The sequence below is a fragment of the Mastomys coucha genome, unplaced genomic scaffold, assembly GCF_008632895.1.
Source record: "Mastomys coucha isolate ucsf_1 unplaced genomic scaffold, UCSF_Mcou_1 pScaffold9, whole genome shotgun sequence".
Taxonomy (NCBI): Eukaryota; Metazoa; Chordata; class Mammalia; order Rodentia; family Muridae; genus Mastomys; species Mastomys coucha.
Window position 1 is genome coordinate 71,368,356 of NW_022196915.1, and position 17,924 is coordinate 71,386,279.

Consider the following 17,924-nt stretch of genomic DNA (forward strand, 5'->3'; position numbering starts at 1 on the left):
AGAACAGCCAGGACTATGCAGAGAAACCCTATCTTATGAAACCTTCCTGACCTCTCCTTCACACCACTGAGAAGAAGAAGGTGGAGGAGAAGGAGGAGGAGGAGGAGGAAGAAAAGGTGGACGAGGAGGAGGAGGAGGTAGAGGAAGAGGAGGAGGAGGAGGAGGAAGAGGAGGAGGAATTCACCAGAGAAGTCTAAATTTGTCTACACAGTGAGTTCTGAACTAGCTATGTCTACATAGTCACTGTCTCAAAAAAAAATTACTAATATAAAAATTCTTAAAAAGAGTTGTATGTATTATTTGTTGAATGTAAAAAATAAGTATAAATGGATTCAAATAGAAAGGTAAGGGGTCATTTATGTAGACAACTCTTCAAATACTAGAAAGTACACAAAGAGAACACTAGAAAACACATTGCAAGGGTACTGAAGTAGATAGTCTACTGACTGCATTCATTTTTGATGGCTTGCAATTTACTTTTCTGTATTCCCTCATGCAGATTCCTTATTGAGTGGTGCCTTGAATCATTCTTCTGTGATGTTTTAAAAGCAGACTGGAGAAAGTTTGACTCTTTCCTCTGCTGGTTTCCAAAACCACGCTGAGTTCCAAAACGAAGCACTTTGATCCTTCCTCTCCAGCTTGTTCCTCTTCTGGGCCTTGCTTTGGCCTGCTTGTTTTCCCTGTGGATGAGCATCAAGAAAGGATCTGAGGGAGCTAGAAAAACCTGTGTTTGTATCCCCCAAAACACTTGTCCTCAGAGTTTCTGACAGAGCCTGCTACCTAAGTTCTGCAAACCTTGCTACGCTAAAAGGAAAAAGTTACAACTTGGCACTTCATTTACAGGGCCAGTGACCTTTGTCTGACACTATCCAGAACTCTTATTTTTTTACTTAACTTGGTTTAAGAGGAGAGTTATAGATTCAGCTTCTAAAATGTTCTAAGATTGATTTTGACAGGTTGTTTTAAAATTTTTATTTTAATACACAATTATAAAATATGTAAAATTACAATAAAGTCATTGAACTTCAAAGTTTAATGTTTACTAATTTATTTAAAAGTAAATGAAAACTTAAAGTTAAATATTTCAGAAATTATGCTTCATTGTTTCAGTTTAATGTTTTTTGAGAATTTAGGGTCCAACACGTTAGTGTAATTCATTTCCCAAACCTTTTTTTTTTTTTTTTAGTATTCCTGGACAAATAAGTAGTTTAAAAATGTGTAGTTTATAGGCAAAAAATATATCATCATTACAGCAATCAAGGTAAAAAGGATGTGACAGATGAAAATGTTTATCTATCTCTTTTATGTTCTTTGTTGTGGCACAATTCCCATACCATAAAATGTTCTAAGCATGTAATACAGTGTTTCTGTTACTAAATTCATTGAGTTATGCATGCAAAGATGCTATATTTCATATTACAGGATGAGTTTTACATATTTCAGTGTCCTCAAAGAGGGTTGTCATGCCCAGTGACAATCTCTCAGAGATCTTGCCTCATGCCTCAGGTGACACCGAATTTACTTCTGTTCTTACAGGTTTGTCTTTCACAGATATTTAATAGGAAATTGTTTGGTGTGTTCTTCCTTACACCAGTTTCTTTTTCTTGGTAAAGCATTTTTAAATCTCACGAGCATTATATCTTATATAAATATTTCATCACTTTTTCCTGATGAATATTATTTCCTTTTATGATTATACTATATTTTGTCTATTCTTCTGACAACCGAGAGTTGGATTGTTTGCACTATTGCATGTTTTAGTGTGCATGAATACACTATAAACAGTTATATAATTCTGCATGTAAACAAATGTTGCATTTCTCTTGAGTAATTGAGAATAGAATTGTTGTAAGGGAAAATATGTATGTTTTATAAGATTGTGATTTTTTTTCCAAAGTGCATGCCTGCATCATTTTGCACTTGTAATATATAAATTTGTTACTTCACACCTGAACTCTTGGTGTATATTAATATGATTGTAACAAGTTTGAAGTGGTGAGAAGCCATTTCCCTGTTAAAATGTGTACTTTTTAAATGTATATATAATGGTACCAACCCACAAGATACATGTTTATGATCATTATGTAGCTTGCTAATTAAACATTTTCTTTGATAAATTTGTATGTTTGCTACCACACATTAAGGGTTAATTTTATATTCATGAAATAAAATTTGACTTTTAGGTATATTTATGTGATACACACACATATGCACACACACACACACACGTAAGTACATACTCCGATCTGGGTGTGAAGTCTAAAAGCTTAATGAAGATTTCTTCATCAATTACTTCTCCATATTTTGTGAGATAGTGTCTCTCATAGACTTGATCTTTCAGCTAGACTGGTTGCCCAGTGAGACCCTGAATTTTACCTGGCTCTGCCTACCAGTTCCAGAAAAGGGCTACAAGCATGAATTACTACAGGTACCTTTTAAGATGAGTGTAATGGATCCTAATTATTCATGGCATAAATTCCTTATGTGCTGAGCAATCTTCCTAGGCATTAAATTCATTTTTATCAGATGTATTTGTTAATCCTCAGACTTACAAGAGGAAAAAAAAAACAGTTCCAAAATTTTAAGCCAAATTTGTAGCAAATTTTACTTAAGTTTGAGCAGAAAATAAACTTTGGCTTAGTCTTCCTGGGTTCCCAGTGAGTGGTAATAAAGACACATTCATGTTCTAAGGAGGGTTGTAAGAGCAAATTCCACAATTTATTGCATTTCTCATCAGATCATGAACATACATCCTAATATATTTCCTGTCTTTGTACCTCCCACCCAGATGTGATTAAACATATCTGATGTAAATGGATCAAACCAACATTTTTAGGGGAGTAAAAAACATGTGATTTGTTATTTCCCATGTACTACAAGTCCTAGCATTTCAGGAAGATGTCTTGTCCCTGGGCAGGTGGGGCTTACTGATTCACTTTGGCTCTTACATTTCACAGCTTGAGTTGTATCCAGAGTTAAACTCTCAACTTTATGATGGACAGGTACCTGATTATATAGAAGTCAATACTTATCAACTTAATGGTACCTAAGTTGAAACTATCATCTGGTTGAGGGATCAGTGATGCAAGAGCCAGTAATTGATGGAAGCAGAAGGGGCAAAGGCCCAGTGATGGGTGACAGTGTTACTGTCCAGGAAAAGCCTGGAAGTAGATATATTTATTTAACCTCAGGCCCAATTTTTGTAATTTTTTTTAGTATATTCATATTATAATTCCAAATGGTTCATATAGAAACATTTTTTCTAAAGTTACACAATACATCTTTAAGCTACATAAAGCATGCCAGTACAATATCATATTATAGAACTATTCCAGTTAATGGATCTTCCTGTTGATAAATCTGGGCCCATTTTCCTGTTGTTTCAATTGATCTTATAGTTAGCCATTTGTGTTCCCTATAAAAGGGAGTCTCCTTTTGACTTAGCATTTCAGGCTGTAGGAGGACTGGAAATAATCTATTTTCTTCTCTAATTCCTTTCAATGAAACTAAGGTGTGATTGTCCTGGCCCAGGAGGGATGAACGGTTAGTCAAAGGCTGGGCAAAAGGGCTTTCCTCAGAAGCATCCAGTTAGCTGACCCAATTGAAGAGACAGGGAACAATCATATAGTCTGGGATGGTTTACATAAGCTTTCACCAAAGTCCAGAACTCAGCAGTTAATAGTTTTCAGGTCATCCCTGGATGGTGTATGTCAACCTTCTGCTGAATCTGCAGAATATACACCAGATTCAGACCAATCTGCTGCAACCAATATACACCAGAGACAGAGGTTAACATTTAGAAATCTACAAATGGAATTCTCAGGCACATAGGAATTGGGAAGGGGGAAGAATCTAAGACCAGGAGAGAGATCCCATCCCAGGAACAGACAGGTAGCAAAACTTAGGCTGTGCTTACCTGGAGTCTGTTTGACCTGTGAGAGGCAGATCCAAGTCTCATGACTCCGAATCCCTGTAGCTTACATGAATTTTTAAAAAGGAAATAAAAATTCTAGATATACTCCCATTAATCTGTATTAATGTACATTACCGTATTAATCCACATTGTAAAATAGCTGGAATAGACTAATGCCTTAGAGTCCTGGCAAAAATTATCACTTTGGATTAAAAAGAATGAACATATTTTTACTCTGTCCAGAGAGCCATTTATATGTTTTAGCCCAATAAGAAGCACAATTGAGTCTATATTTAGACAATCAAAGGAAATTTATAATCTTAGGCTTGTGACTGAATAGTAAGTAGTCTGTGTCATAACTGCTTATCAGAACTCCATTGATCAATATTAAAACACTGAACCTTTGAAATCTTAGCATAACAACAATGTAGTGAGGGAGAGAAATCTATAATATTTCCTATTTTATATGTCTTAAATACTTTTCTCATAAACTTACTTACGCTTTTATATCTTCAGACCTTTATACATCTTAGAATGTTTTCTTTCCATTTAACTATTAATTAGAAACATGAGTAATTATTGAGAAAAGACATTGCTAGCTATGCTCCTTTAGCAAAAAGTTACATTTTGTCTTAGTCAAGGTTTCTATTTCTGCACAAACTTCATGACCAAATAGCAAGTTGGGGAGGAAAGGGTTTATTCAGCTTATGTCCACATTGCTGTGGATCACCAAAGGAAGTCAGGACTGGAACTCAAGCAGGTCAGGAAGCAGGAGCTGATGCAGAGGCCATGGAGGGAAGTTCCTTACTGGCTTGCTTCTCCTGGCTTGCTCAGCTTGCTTTCTTATAGAGCCGAAGACTACCAGCCCAAAAATGGTACCACGCACAAGGGCCCTTCCCCCTTGATCACTAATTGAGAAAATGCCTTATAATTGGATCTCATGGAGGTATTTCCTCAACTGAAGCTCCTTTCTCTGTGATGACTCCAGCTTGTGTCAAGTTGACGCGAAACCAGCCAGTACACATCTACAAGTTGTTTATCCTATAATATGAAACCTGTTAGCAAGGCAAACCTGTTTGCCTTTTCTTAACAAGAGATCTCATAGCTTTAAATGGACTTAAAAGGCAGCTGCAGCCTTGTAGGAAGGAGCTGGTTGCTTGCTATTGCTCAGCTGACAAAGCTTTGGTCAGCCTAGCCCTCAATCCCATCACAGATCTGAGGAGGATTAATAGGGACAGGAATTATAATTCAAATGGCCTATGTATCAATTAAAGTGACAAAGGACCAGTCCATTACATAGACAGTCTTCACAGAGTCCTGTGGTCTCTATGGCATCAGGGATAGGGGTACTAGGAGCTGCCAGACCCAGATGAGAGGCTTTTCTGTGGTGGAGGATCATAGGGGGACTGACCTTACATTGTATATTGAAAGTGAAGCAACCAACACTCCATTGTCCTTCTTGGCCACAGTTTGGGCCAGGTTCTGGCAGCAGGCAAGACATTAGGGTAGTCTTATCCAGTGGTTAGGATTCCAACAATCCAGGTGAAGGAAGGCATCAGTGTTATGCCTCATTATCTTCTTGGAGACACTGGAGTTCTGGGAGGATCTGTTTGCTACAGTAACCTTAAACATCTTAAATGCACATCTCTGACAAGTTTGCAGGTCAGTATCTATTTAAGTATATCTGGAAAAAACAATCCTTGCTTGTTTTTAGCTACTTGGCTTAGGATAGTCACGGGAAAAAAATATACAGGAGGCTAAATAAAACTTTTTCCTGTAATTAATTACACCAGTCTTTAAAACTTAATCATCTTTTAACACCTCATCATAAAACACAACAATTTCTGGATTGAAGCTCTTTAAATGAATATGGTGTGTGGAGAGATTGGTGACTTTATTTTCCTGTTCCTTACATAGTTCATCATTATAGAACATAAGATTCTTGTATGACTCAGTATACCAAAATAACTACAGCTTAACAGTGTTAGCAAAAATGAGATGGTTAGCCGTACATTCTTAAATCATTCTCTGCTAGCCTCAGTAAACCTTAGATAAGAAGATACATGTTCTAAACCAGTTGTTTCCAACTTTCCCAATGCTGCAACCTTCAAAACAGAACCTTCGTGTTGTGGTGACCTTTATCTACAATGTCCTTTCCATTGCTATTTCACAAGTGAAATTTTGCCACTATTATGAATCACACTCTAAATATGGGAGATTCAGGTAGCACTAAGCTGCCGCATCCGCCCCGACCAGCAAGAAAGATGTGACCTGAGCTCTTCCTTTTAGCAGTTTATTTAGGAACATTGTAACAGTCTTCCCTCTCCTGCTTCTCCCTCCTGCTTCTTCTGCCTCTCTCCTGCTGCTTCTTCTCCTGCATCCGGGAGCCGTTACTTAAGCCCCGCCTTCCTGCCATCTAAGCCCCGCCTTCCAGCCATCTAAGCCCCACCTTCCGGCCCACCCTTGGCCATTAAGTACTCCCAAGCTTAGCCAATCCCAATGGGCCACATGGCAAAAGTGGATAGGTCACCAAATGTGGAAGCAACCAATGGCAGCAAGCTTAGCCAAATGAGGGCTTGTTTATGAGAAAGCTAGCTCTTGGAACCGCTCTCCACACTAACCTACACCTGTAAAAGATCCCTGAAGAGTTGTGACCATAGGTTGAGAACCACTGCTTCAAACCATTTGTATAACTGCTTAAGTCATTATGTTGCTGCGCCATTAAATAGAAATACCTCAATGTCTGATGTTTAATGTTAATGTTTGATCATAGTTTTGATGCTAATTTTAGCCTTTTATTTATGAAAAACACTTAATAAAGACATAATAAAATATCTTATAAATGTAAAATATTACATAGCCTTATAAATACATGTTTTTAAAAGCTATTCCTTAAAATACATAGGTTTTTATTTGTTTTCTGTGAAACTTCAAATTTTCCTTTTAAAGAAGTTTAAAATCCCTCAAGTGTGTACTCCAAATATTAAAATGAAACAACTTTTTTTTAAAATTTCAAGAGTGAAGAAGGTACAAGATACAACCATAATCTACACAAGGGAAATCCAAGCTTTAACAATGCAAACAATACAATGTCTCCAAAAGTAGCATCATCAGAGTGACTCTTATGTTACAATGTTTGGCTGTCAGTAAGGTATGTTCTTGTATATGAATACATGGAGCTAGAGCCTCAATACTTCATTAAACAAGCATTGCTTCCAATCATATCCTTCATAAACCTTGTTTTCAAACCAGGATAAGAATTATCATACAAAAAATATCTATCCCGTTTCAAAATTACCTTTGGAGATGGATTGGTCAACACATACCATGTGGTAATCCTCAAGCAAGATGGCAATGAAGCCACAGGACATCCTTCCATCTGCAACCCTAGCAAAAATGACTGCCAGCCATATGGCTGTCTAAGGATGGCAACAGGTCACATATTACTTATATCCCAAATGGAATCGTGCCACATGATTCCTTTAAGATTACATATGTATAGACTTTTAACTATGAACCCTGGGTTGTGAGTTTTATGTTAACATTTTTGAAACAAATATTACAAAAATTTAACCATACCCAAATGATGTTTGAATGTCTGTTATATTGGATCCCTTGTTCCAGAAAACGAAAAAAATAGAGTGTGAGCCAGGTTGGCTAGTAGCAGGACAGAAAGCACAGTAAACTCACACATGCAAGACCAGTTAGAAACAATCATGAAGTGGTCACATTCATATTCAAAACACAGACAAAACTTTCCTCACCTCTATAATATTGTAATTTTCCAGCCAGGGGTGGTTGTACCTTGGTTACCACTGCTGCTGACCTCCATGCCAAGCATACTATCGTGTCTGCCTGCATTGTAGAGCCACCTCAGTAAGCCAGTAGGCCACCTTAGGGTCCATCCTCCACAGAGCTGCCATAACCCATGTCCCCAAATCGTTACGGTTTTCAGGAGTGACTTTTGGAGCAGCATATGAGTGCAGTTGTTAGTCTTTCCACACACCCTCAGTCAGAATAAATACGAACAGGTACATCCACAAAAGCCTGAGTCAAAGGGGCAGTGGAAAAGAGTCAGACGACAACAGAAAATACAAGACAATGGCATTTAACAACTGGAGTCTACTACTTCAGAGGTCCACCAGTTTGACCAAGAATATTTCTTGCACAAGCTCTGGTCTTTCTGATGTCCATACACTGGGCCTCCCCAAACTCTAAGTTTGGATCCCAGTGTCCTGAGGCTTCCTGGCTTTTTTGTTCAGTCCTGGCATTGGAAACCTGCTGACAAACACCCATGTGCCAGGCCTTATTGATATGCTTGAGCTTCTGGTCCTTGGTATCACTGGTGTGTTTTCAGAGAAGGTCAGAATAACAAAAACTGGTGATGCTGGCTGAACTCTTCAGTTAATCAGAATTAACAGTGTCTATAGGATGTCTCTTTTTCCCCTGAATGGAGATGCATAGATCTCACTGAATTCTTCCCATTTACAGAAAGGGCATGTCATAGCCAGAATCAAAAAATCAGATAGAAATTTTCACAGGAAGATAAAAATAAATATGTAAATAAAAATATAAATAAAGAAATAAAAAAAAACTTGTATGATTTACCATAAGGAAGTCTCCATTAAAGAAAAAAAAATGCTTGGTATCTCCTTTATTAAGAAATGTGTAGCTGACACTGGCCACAGATTACTGGGTTCCTGAAAAGAAAGCTGGGGCTTGAATGCGAGTGATGAAAAGAGAAGAATGAGACCAAGACAAAGTTTCTGATCAAGACCCAATGTTTACTTATGAGTCTAAGTTTATAAAGGGGGGACCAGGATCTTGTTGCCTTGTCTCATAAAAACAGGCTCGGCCACTCAGCAGGTAGTGGCTCCTTGTAGGAAGCTGCAGATATGTCAGGACAATAGACTTCACCTAAGTCGGAAGACTCCACCCTAGGTGGGCTAGACAGCTGAGGCGAGGGCACAAAAATGTCCATTCATAAAACTGTCCATTCACATCAGGGGATGAAGGTAGGGGATAGGAAATATATATACGTATGTGTGTGTATATATATGTATATATATATATATTATATACATATATATACACACAGGGAACATTCCTCCATCTTGCTCTCTCTCTCCTTCCTCTCTTTCTGTGCTACTGCCCCCCCCCTCAGTTAAACCTCTTACACGTGGAACTGTTTGGGCCTAGTGTGTGGTATGTCCTGACTCGACCCTCCATTCTAACACATCACTTTCAAACAAAATGGACTCTGCTTAGTTCCATGCCCGTGCGATGAGTTACATGTTCTATTGGCATTTTAAGGACACAACCCAAAATTAATTTCATTTCCAATCAGATCCAATCAGGAGCAAGCATATAACTTGATACACTTCCTGCCTACCTACCTCTTGCTAACATGTGATCAAGCCCATCTGGTGCAGGTTTGTTGAATCAACTTGTTTAGGTGAGTAAAAAACATGTGGCTCGTTATTTCCCCAGCACTACAACTCCCAACATTTCCACGAAGTTAAGTTGTCCTTGGGCAGTGGGGCTTATACATTAGTGTTGGCTCTTACAATATGGCTTACGGTATTCTGTTCTAATTTTCTTAACAATATTATTTGAAGAACTGTGTTTTATAGTTAATATTTTTATTATTCATTCTATATTGTGGAGAGCTTTTGGGGGGCATTTCTAGACACTTGGCTGGAATTTGACATTGTGTCAGGACAAAAGAAGTAAACTCAAAGCAGGAATCTTGACTTTGGGCCAGGACTCAGGAAATAGACCCAGATTAAGACCATGTGCATTTGAGTTCATGCAAAGCTCAGAGCAGGCTCAGACCAGGCATGTGTGACATTCCTTTTGTCTTGGTCATCCTGACTAGCCCCTAGATGGGTGTTTACAGGATTTTGTTTATTGCCTTGCTTGTGCCTTGACCCAGAACTGATCTTATTATTCTGCATGTACTTAAAGTGCTATTAAAAACAGACTGGAAAAAAAAATAAACCTGCTTCAGCCTCAAAACTGGCTGGGGTCATGCTATGGTGTTATCTAATTGTCTTTTTTCTTTTTAATCCTCATTCCTGCCCTGAAGCACATATTGGCTGACTGAGCTGACTTGGTCACTATGTATTTGAAATAAATATAAAAATGTTTAAAAAATAAAATATAACAGATTAAATAAATTCAATAAAAATATTTAAAAGAAGGGGCAAAACACTAAAATAGTAACATATTACAAAATAATGGTTACCAGATAACATAAATCAAATAAATATCAGCTTTAGGACAATATTATTTTGTTTTTATCTTTAAATCAGTAGGATAAAATAAAGAACCCAATGATGTGTTAGAACATACCACACACTAGGCCCAAACAGTTCCATGTGTAAGAGGTTTAATTGAGAGGGAGAGAGGGGACAGTAGCAGAGAGAGAGGAGGGAGAGAAGAGAGGGCAAGGGAGGAGTGTTCCCTACCTCCCGTGTGTGTGTTTGTGTGTGTGTGTGTGTGTGTGTGTGTGTGTGTGTGTGTGCATATGGGTTCTGACATAGTGGCTGCAGGTAATGGTAGGAAGTGAGCCAAATGAATTCTGGGAATATGGCGGCTGTTGCCCTGGCAACAGGTCTGTGAGGCCCACCCATGTGAAGTCAAGGGCTTAGAGGTCCTGATACTAACACCCAATATGTCTGATATATTTAAGAGGAGTATTGTTGAAGGTGACTTTTTCATTCCTATATGAATATATATAATGTACATGTCCAGATATGAAAAATACTTATGTTCCTTTTACAAATGGTAATAAATTGGCTGATAGGCATTGTAAACAAAATGGAGTTATTCACCATGTAGTATCCCAATCTCTGAAAACCTATGATAGAGAACTTAGTTTGAGTTTGAAGATACCTAAGGGCTAACTCACATTACTCTATCTCTTATTGGTCTAAAAGGAAAGGAAAACTAGCAAAGAAAGATCAACACAGCCATATCTAATGGGATCAGCAAAAGTCCTAAAGCCAGTACAGCTGCTTGACAAAGATCCAGCAAAGCTGAGCCCAGTCATGCAATTGTTGTCATGCTGTCTTCCACGTGGCCTTGATCTCCACATGTTACAGGCTTGAGGCGCTTTTAATATTTGTACAATTTGAAGATATTCGATTGGTGGAAAATTTCTTATGAATCATTTCTGCCTTCTCCCAGGAGTACTGCTTCTAAACTTCCCCAGAAAAAAAAATTGAACATACTATCCCTCCTGCTTTTAGGGAGATACCCTTATCTGGCCCTCCTTGAAAGTCTTCCTTACTACCTCAAGATTACAACTCAAATAAAGACACCAGAAATCTCTTATGAGACTCTGACTGGAAGATACTCCTGAAACCTCTGCCCACATACATATTCAGAAACATGATGGTCAGAATAAAGTAAACTTAAAAATGTAAACTAAATTCAGTGGGCTAGAGAATTTGGCAGCAGATCAAGTTAAAAACCTCTTCCTACTATACGCTCAGGTGATTACATGACATATAAGACTTGGGGCCACATATGATATGCCCCTAAGAGAAAAGATACCCCAACAACATTGGTTGGTTGGAGTTATATCTGTCTCACCCTGGGGCTTACAGGGATGAACAAAGAATGGGTGTGGATACATGATAGAAGAATATAATAAGATCCACTTCTCTTAGCTCATGCAGGGCCCCTGTGGTTTCCTATGGCCAAGAAATAAAAGAATAACTATATATAAAAATAAATTCCATATATATTTAATGTTTATATATATATATATATTGCATTTTTACATAAATGGAATAATCACTACAATAACTTTGGTCTCTCTTTTTTTTTCTTTTTTGTGCTAACACTAATTAGCATCACTCTGACCATCAAACTTGATAATATATTGCTTGGGACATAACTGTTTGCCCAGCCTAGCTTGGAATTTCTTTGCTTTTTTCTTTCTTTCTTTCTTTCTTTCTTTCTTTCTTTCTTTCTTGAAACTGCAATGGCTACTAAGGCTGAAAACAGGCTGACATATTTGGTAAAATATGCCTCTAGATTCTAAAAAGTTGGGCTATGGGTTGATGTGAGAAAATTACTGTAAAAGGTAACTCTATTTCATCATGGTTTATCAATGATGACTATACTTATGACTTAGCGGAAGTTAAAACACATGTCAGAGAACACAAATATTATGATCTATGCCTTGAAACAACATAAAACTAGCACAACCTATTGAGTTCTGTATGAATGGAGAAGCACCTCACCTGCCACTCAGTCAGGCTGCAAGATTTTGGCTGCCCTCCATGCCTGACTCACTTGTTTTTTGCTAAGTTCTTATTTCCTCTGTGGGCACTGGTCATTGCCAGAGTTGGCCCTCTGCAAAAGATTTAATAATAGAAGACAATAATAAGCATTTTTGTGAAGATAATTAACATAGGTATTACAATAATTATATACTTATATAATTTTATAAAGCACTCAACATTTGAAAAGAAGAACTTGATCAAAGAAGTAGGCAATCAGTCCTATGGCATGTCTATTTATCAATGAATATATATTGATAGTTAATAAGTAGAACATAAGAGAAACTGGCAAGGAAATATATGGAGAGTGATGTATTCACACTTGTTCAGGAATCTGTGTAATAAAGGGTGCTGTGGCTCCCAGTTAACACAACTGGTAGTTTAGTAAAAGAGACATAAAAGGAGTCTTAGGACTGTGCTCACAGCTATAATACACAGGTGATCATTTCTGATCCTTGATTTAAATTTTAACATGAAATTGTGTATGTCAGGGATCATAAAGCCTAGAAGAATGAACATGTCTTCCTGTTCTCAAGATAGCTAAAACCATATGCAGGGACAGTGAGCACCAATCACTAACGTGTTCCTCTATTGAGTGGCAGAGGGCATTGAACATGAAGCTCTGAGGTTGATAGAATATTATTTTAATGGACGTCATAATTTGATAAGACACTCTTCTCCAGGAGATGTTTGAGTATTTCTCTTGTCAAAGAATATCTATAAGGGCATTCTCATATGCCACTCAGGCAAAGACATGGAAAGTTGATTTTTGAAATATAAATTAAGAGGATCTTTTAAAAATACCTCTATTTCTAACCAGGTATCCTATAGAAGAACTGTGAAGCTGAAAAAGTTAAGTGTAAATATTTTATTTATAGTCTTTTTATAGCAAGAAAAACTTGAAATAAGCAGAAATTTCCTTCAATATGTGCTTGTTTAGAAATGATGGCACTGCCATTATTGTTATTAAAAGTTGTTGGCCGGGTGGTGGTGGCACATGCCTTTAATCCCAGGACTTAGCAGGCAGAGGCAGGCAGATTTCTGAGTTCGAGGCCAGCCTGGACTACACAGAGAAAATCCTGTCTCGAAAAAAAAAAAAAAAGAAGAAGTTATTAAGTTTAAAACATGTACACATACCTATATTAAGAGAATATCATTGTATAATTAAATAATGACAGTGTGTTCCTTGCTAATTGCATATGCTAATATGGTTATTTCTGAGTGAGAAACATTCAGATAATATTCATTTTCAAAATATTCATATGTTGTGAAGACGTACTGCTTTTAAAAGAAATTCTTACAGGAAGCATCCATTATACTTAAAGCATAAGTAGCATGTTATTCGTAGACTCACAAATATATAAAGACTGTCTAGGTAGGTAGGTCCTCTGAACAAGTACAAACTGTCAATGGTCTACTTGTTTCAAAAAGTGATAATGTAAAGTTGGAAAGCATGAACATATTTTCAGGTAGCAATGCCTTAACGAAGTGGAGAATAGATTATTCCTTTAAGGAAGAAGAAATAGTTTCTACATAATTCTACCTTGAAAAAGTAGACTGTGCTTGATGGGAGCATTAGCAACATTTTCTTTCATTTCCCTGTGAGACTAAAAGAAGAGGCAGCATATTGTTGCTGCTCTGTTCTTTCTTCTTTCTTGGGCTTTGATTCTAAGGCCAGTGTGCCTTTTTCATCTTGCTACAGATCTGACTGCATAAATCTCTGAGGAAAGGTCCCTGTGCAGGAGATGATATGGTAAAAAGAAAGTTCTTCCATTTTCTATATAATTTTTTTTCCTCTGTGAGTCTGTGATCAGACTCTGAGTTTTATTATGATTCCTGTTTGCCTACCAATTTTCTTTCATAAATTAAAATTCTTCTTAACTTCTAAGTTAACTAGGAGCACATATTTGTAAACTAGAAGGGCTTCATCCAATAAGTGTCCCTGACATATAACATTATTTTCTTTCTATAAGGGGGTTTTAAAGTGAAATGAAAGTTGAAATTATAGATATATGTTTTCTCTGAATTTAATGAATGCCAAGCGATCATGCATGCATTTGTTAAATGCCACAAAAACACAGAACACTATCTAGTAAGAGAGAATACAAACATGAAATTAGAATTCCTGTAAAAATACGCATAAATGAGTGAACAACAAAAATTGTTTATAGAGAGCAAACGAAGTACATCTCAGGAAAATTAATACGAGAACATTAAAATTATCCAACTCATTTAGAAATGATGTTCAGGTAGCTGTGTATATCTAGGAGATTTTGTAAGCCTCTCTGTGCAATGTTAATAACAATAATCACTATCAAATAATATTGCCATGAAGGTTCAATAATGCCACTTACATCTATAAAGAAAAATGTTGACTACTCTACTACGACTACTGTCATATTCCAAAAGCTATAATGGAAGATAAGACTCATTAAATATGTCATGATCATTTGCCTAATATTGCAGATAGTTATGGTTTGATATTTGGCATAAACTTTAACTTTTAGTAATAACAAAATAGTATCTCTGAACAAGTTGAATGCTCAAAGTGAGATAAATGATGTACTCAAATACCTTATATGCATTATTTCTTTTCATTTTACATGAAATATATGAGGCAGATTAAAATTGTGCATGTGCAAACTAAGGTTTATGAAGTGTGAGTGAGTTCAGTTTCTTAGTAACTGAAACAGTCTACTTGATTTTTAATTCCATTTCTCTTAATTAATATATTGAGAGCTTTCAAAATGGAAGTGGAGGGCAGGAGGAAGACAATCCCTATTATTTAGGTTCTCTAAACCCTCTTTTTATGTTACTTTAATACTTTGGTAAAAGAAAATTTACTCATCAGCAATATTTTTGTCAAATAAGACATGCATAAGCTATCTACAGTTTGCTGGATTATTTTTCAATTCAATTTTATGAATTAATTTCAGGCAGTTAGTGCATCAAAATAGAGGAATGATTCTTAAGATTTTATACGATGAATTAATGTAAACTTAGAAGAGAATAAAAAAGATTTAGACACCAGACTTAGAAAATCAATGAAATAAATGAGCATATTTTGATATTCATCCATGATAATCAAGTCACATACTTTCACCACCACCCCGAAGCAAGGCTGAGAAAAATTTAGGATTTACAATGGATGATATGCGGGATTTGGTTTCTGTTGTAGATTCTGGATTACACAACTGTGCTTGGTTATGCTGAGTCAAATTAGGCATTTGCTTCTCTTGAATTCTGGATAAAATCAATGCAACTTTTCTTTTTCTTTTATGTTTTTGCATTTCGGTCCATGGAAGATTCACACTGAAAATTTTGAATTTGTCTATTTCAAACAAGATAGAAAGGCAGTGATTCACGGGAAGCCTCATGATTTTCTGTTTGCTTTTTCTTTTCTGCTATTCCTCTAACCTTTGAAGAGGTCACTGTTTGAATTGTCTTCTGGAATATGCTTTGTTTTGTTTGTTGTTTGTTTGTTTTGTATCTCTTCATAGTCTTCTGAGGAGTATCATGATGTCTATTACTTAAATACAATCTGAAGACCATCTACACTAATAATTTTCAAACAAATATTCCCAGACCTCTTAAATACTACCACCTCCACTAGAATCTGCATCATGATGTCATATTCTGAACTTCCTATGATGTGGATTTCTTTCCATTATGACCTATATTTCCTGATATGGTTTTGTGCCCATGTTTACTTATAGCCTTACTGAAGAGGAAATATGCCTGCTCCAATAAGCTGCTATTACTTTCTTCTAATACAAAGTATTTCTATTAGAAAATAGAGGCAGAGGCATCTTTTCTTGGGAAACTGCAACTATAAAAACACCTGTGGATCATCATTACACATATCTGAACTTATTCAGCATGAATGGAATCTGCTACATTGATCACTATTAAGGTAGCCTTCAACTCTGACCTATTTTCAGATTCAGCATAATGAGCTGCTCAAATATGTGACTGTATAAGAATCACAGCTATATATATATATATATATATATATATATATATATATATATATATCCAACAGTGTTGATAAATAATATAACAAATCCAGTAAAAATAAATTTTAGGCTCTGCTTTGCCTGCTTGCCTTGTGGGACTGAGCAACTGCTAGATCCCTGGACTTTCATTCACAGCTGCTGCTGACCTTTGTTGGGAGTTGGACTACAGACTAGGGAAAAATAGGGAGTAACTGGGACCAGCTGGACTAGGCACACAGGAACTCCACCAGCCCAGTGACTCGGGTTCCTTCCAGTCTGTCTGGGCTGGGGTCCGAAGTAGACCTTGGGCACAAGCTCTGCAGCCACTCCCACAACACCCAGAGGAAGCTCCACTCCCAGGCGCTCTGACATACCCAGGATCAGAGGTGAGCAGGAACCAACATCTGTCCCAACACTGGGAGTAATTGGGACCAGCAGGACTAGGCACACAGGAACTCCACCAGTCCAGTGACTCTGGTTCCTTCTGGTCTGTCTGGGTTAGTGTTCTGAGCAGACCTTGGGCACAAGCTCTACAGCCAGTCCCACAACACACAGAGAAAGCCACACTCCCAGGTGATCTAACAAGCCCAGAATCCCAGGATCCCAGAATCATATAGGATCACAGAGACAGCTTGACTCTGAGGAGTTCTGACACAACCAGGACCACAGGAAGGACAGGCTCCAGTCAAATTTAGTAAGGGCAGGTAGCACTAGAGTTAACCAGATGGTGGGGGGGGGCAAGCATAAGAAAATAAACAATACAAACCAAGGTCACTTGCCATCATCAGAACCCAATTCTCCCACCATAGCAAGTCCTGGGCACACCATCACACCAAAAAGCAAGATTCAGATCTAAAAATCACTTATCAGGATGATGATACAGGACCTTAAGAAAGACATAAATAGCACCCTCAAAGAAATACAGGAGAACACAGGTAAACAGCTAGAAGCTCTTAAAGAGGAAACACAAAAATCCCTTAAAGAACTACAGGAAAATACAATTAAACAGGTGAAGGAAATGAGCTAAACCATCCAGAATCTAAAAATGGAAAGAGAAACAATAAAGAAATCAGAAAGAGAGACAACCCTGGAGATACAAAACCTAGGAAAGAAATCAAGAGCCATAGATGCAAGCATTACCAACAGAATGCAAGAGATAGAAGAGAGAATCTCAGGGGCAGAAGACACCTTAGAAAACATTGACACAACAGTCAAAGAAAATGCAAAAAACAAAAAGCTCCTAACCCAAAACATCCAGGAAATTCAGGACACACTGAGAAGACCAAACCTAAGGATAATAGGTATAGAAGAGAGTGAAGACTCCCAATGTAATGGGCCAGTAAGTATCAACAAAATTATAGAAGAAAACTTCCTAACCTAAAGAAAGAGATGCCCATGAACATCTTCTAGGCCCAAGAAGCCTACAGAACTCCAAGTAGACTGGACCAGAAAAGAAATTTCTCCCATCACATAATAATCAAAACACCAAATGCACTAAATAAAGAAAGAATTTTAAAAGCAGTAAGGGAAAAAAGGCAAGTAATATATAAAGGCAGGCCTATCAGAATTACAGTAGATTTCTCACCAGAGACTATGAAAGTTAGAAGATCCTGGGCAGATGTCATACAGACCCTACAAGAACACAAATGCCACGCCAGGCTATTATACCCAGCAAAACTCTCAATTACCATAGATGGAGAAAACAAGATATTCCATGACAAA

General features: G+C 37.2%; 2 long non-coding RNA genes across 2 annotated transcripts in view; one reads left to right on the forward strand and one right to left on the reverse strand.

Annotated features, from left to right (window-relative positions):
- Positions 1–339: 339 nt before the first annotated feature.
- On the reverse strand, positions 340–15,813 carry LOC116084730. Its single transcript, XR_004116242.1, has 4 exons — positions 15,305–15,813; positions 12,169–12,280; positions 7,678–7,960; positions 340–680 (listed from the first exon to the last, which is right to left on the reverse strand). It is a non-coding gene; the product is annotated as an uncharacterized LOC116084730 (long non-coding RNA).
- A 129-nt stretch (positions 15,814–15,942) lies between these two features.
- Positions 15,943–17,924, forward strand: part of LOC116084731 — a 17,988-nt gene continuing 16,006 nt past the window's right edge. The window contains exon 1 of the long non-coding RNA XR_004116243.1: positions 15,943–16,120. This is a non-coding gene — a long non-coding RNA (uncharacterized LOC116084731). The remainder of the gene's footprint in view (positions 16,121–17,924) is intronic.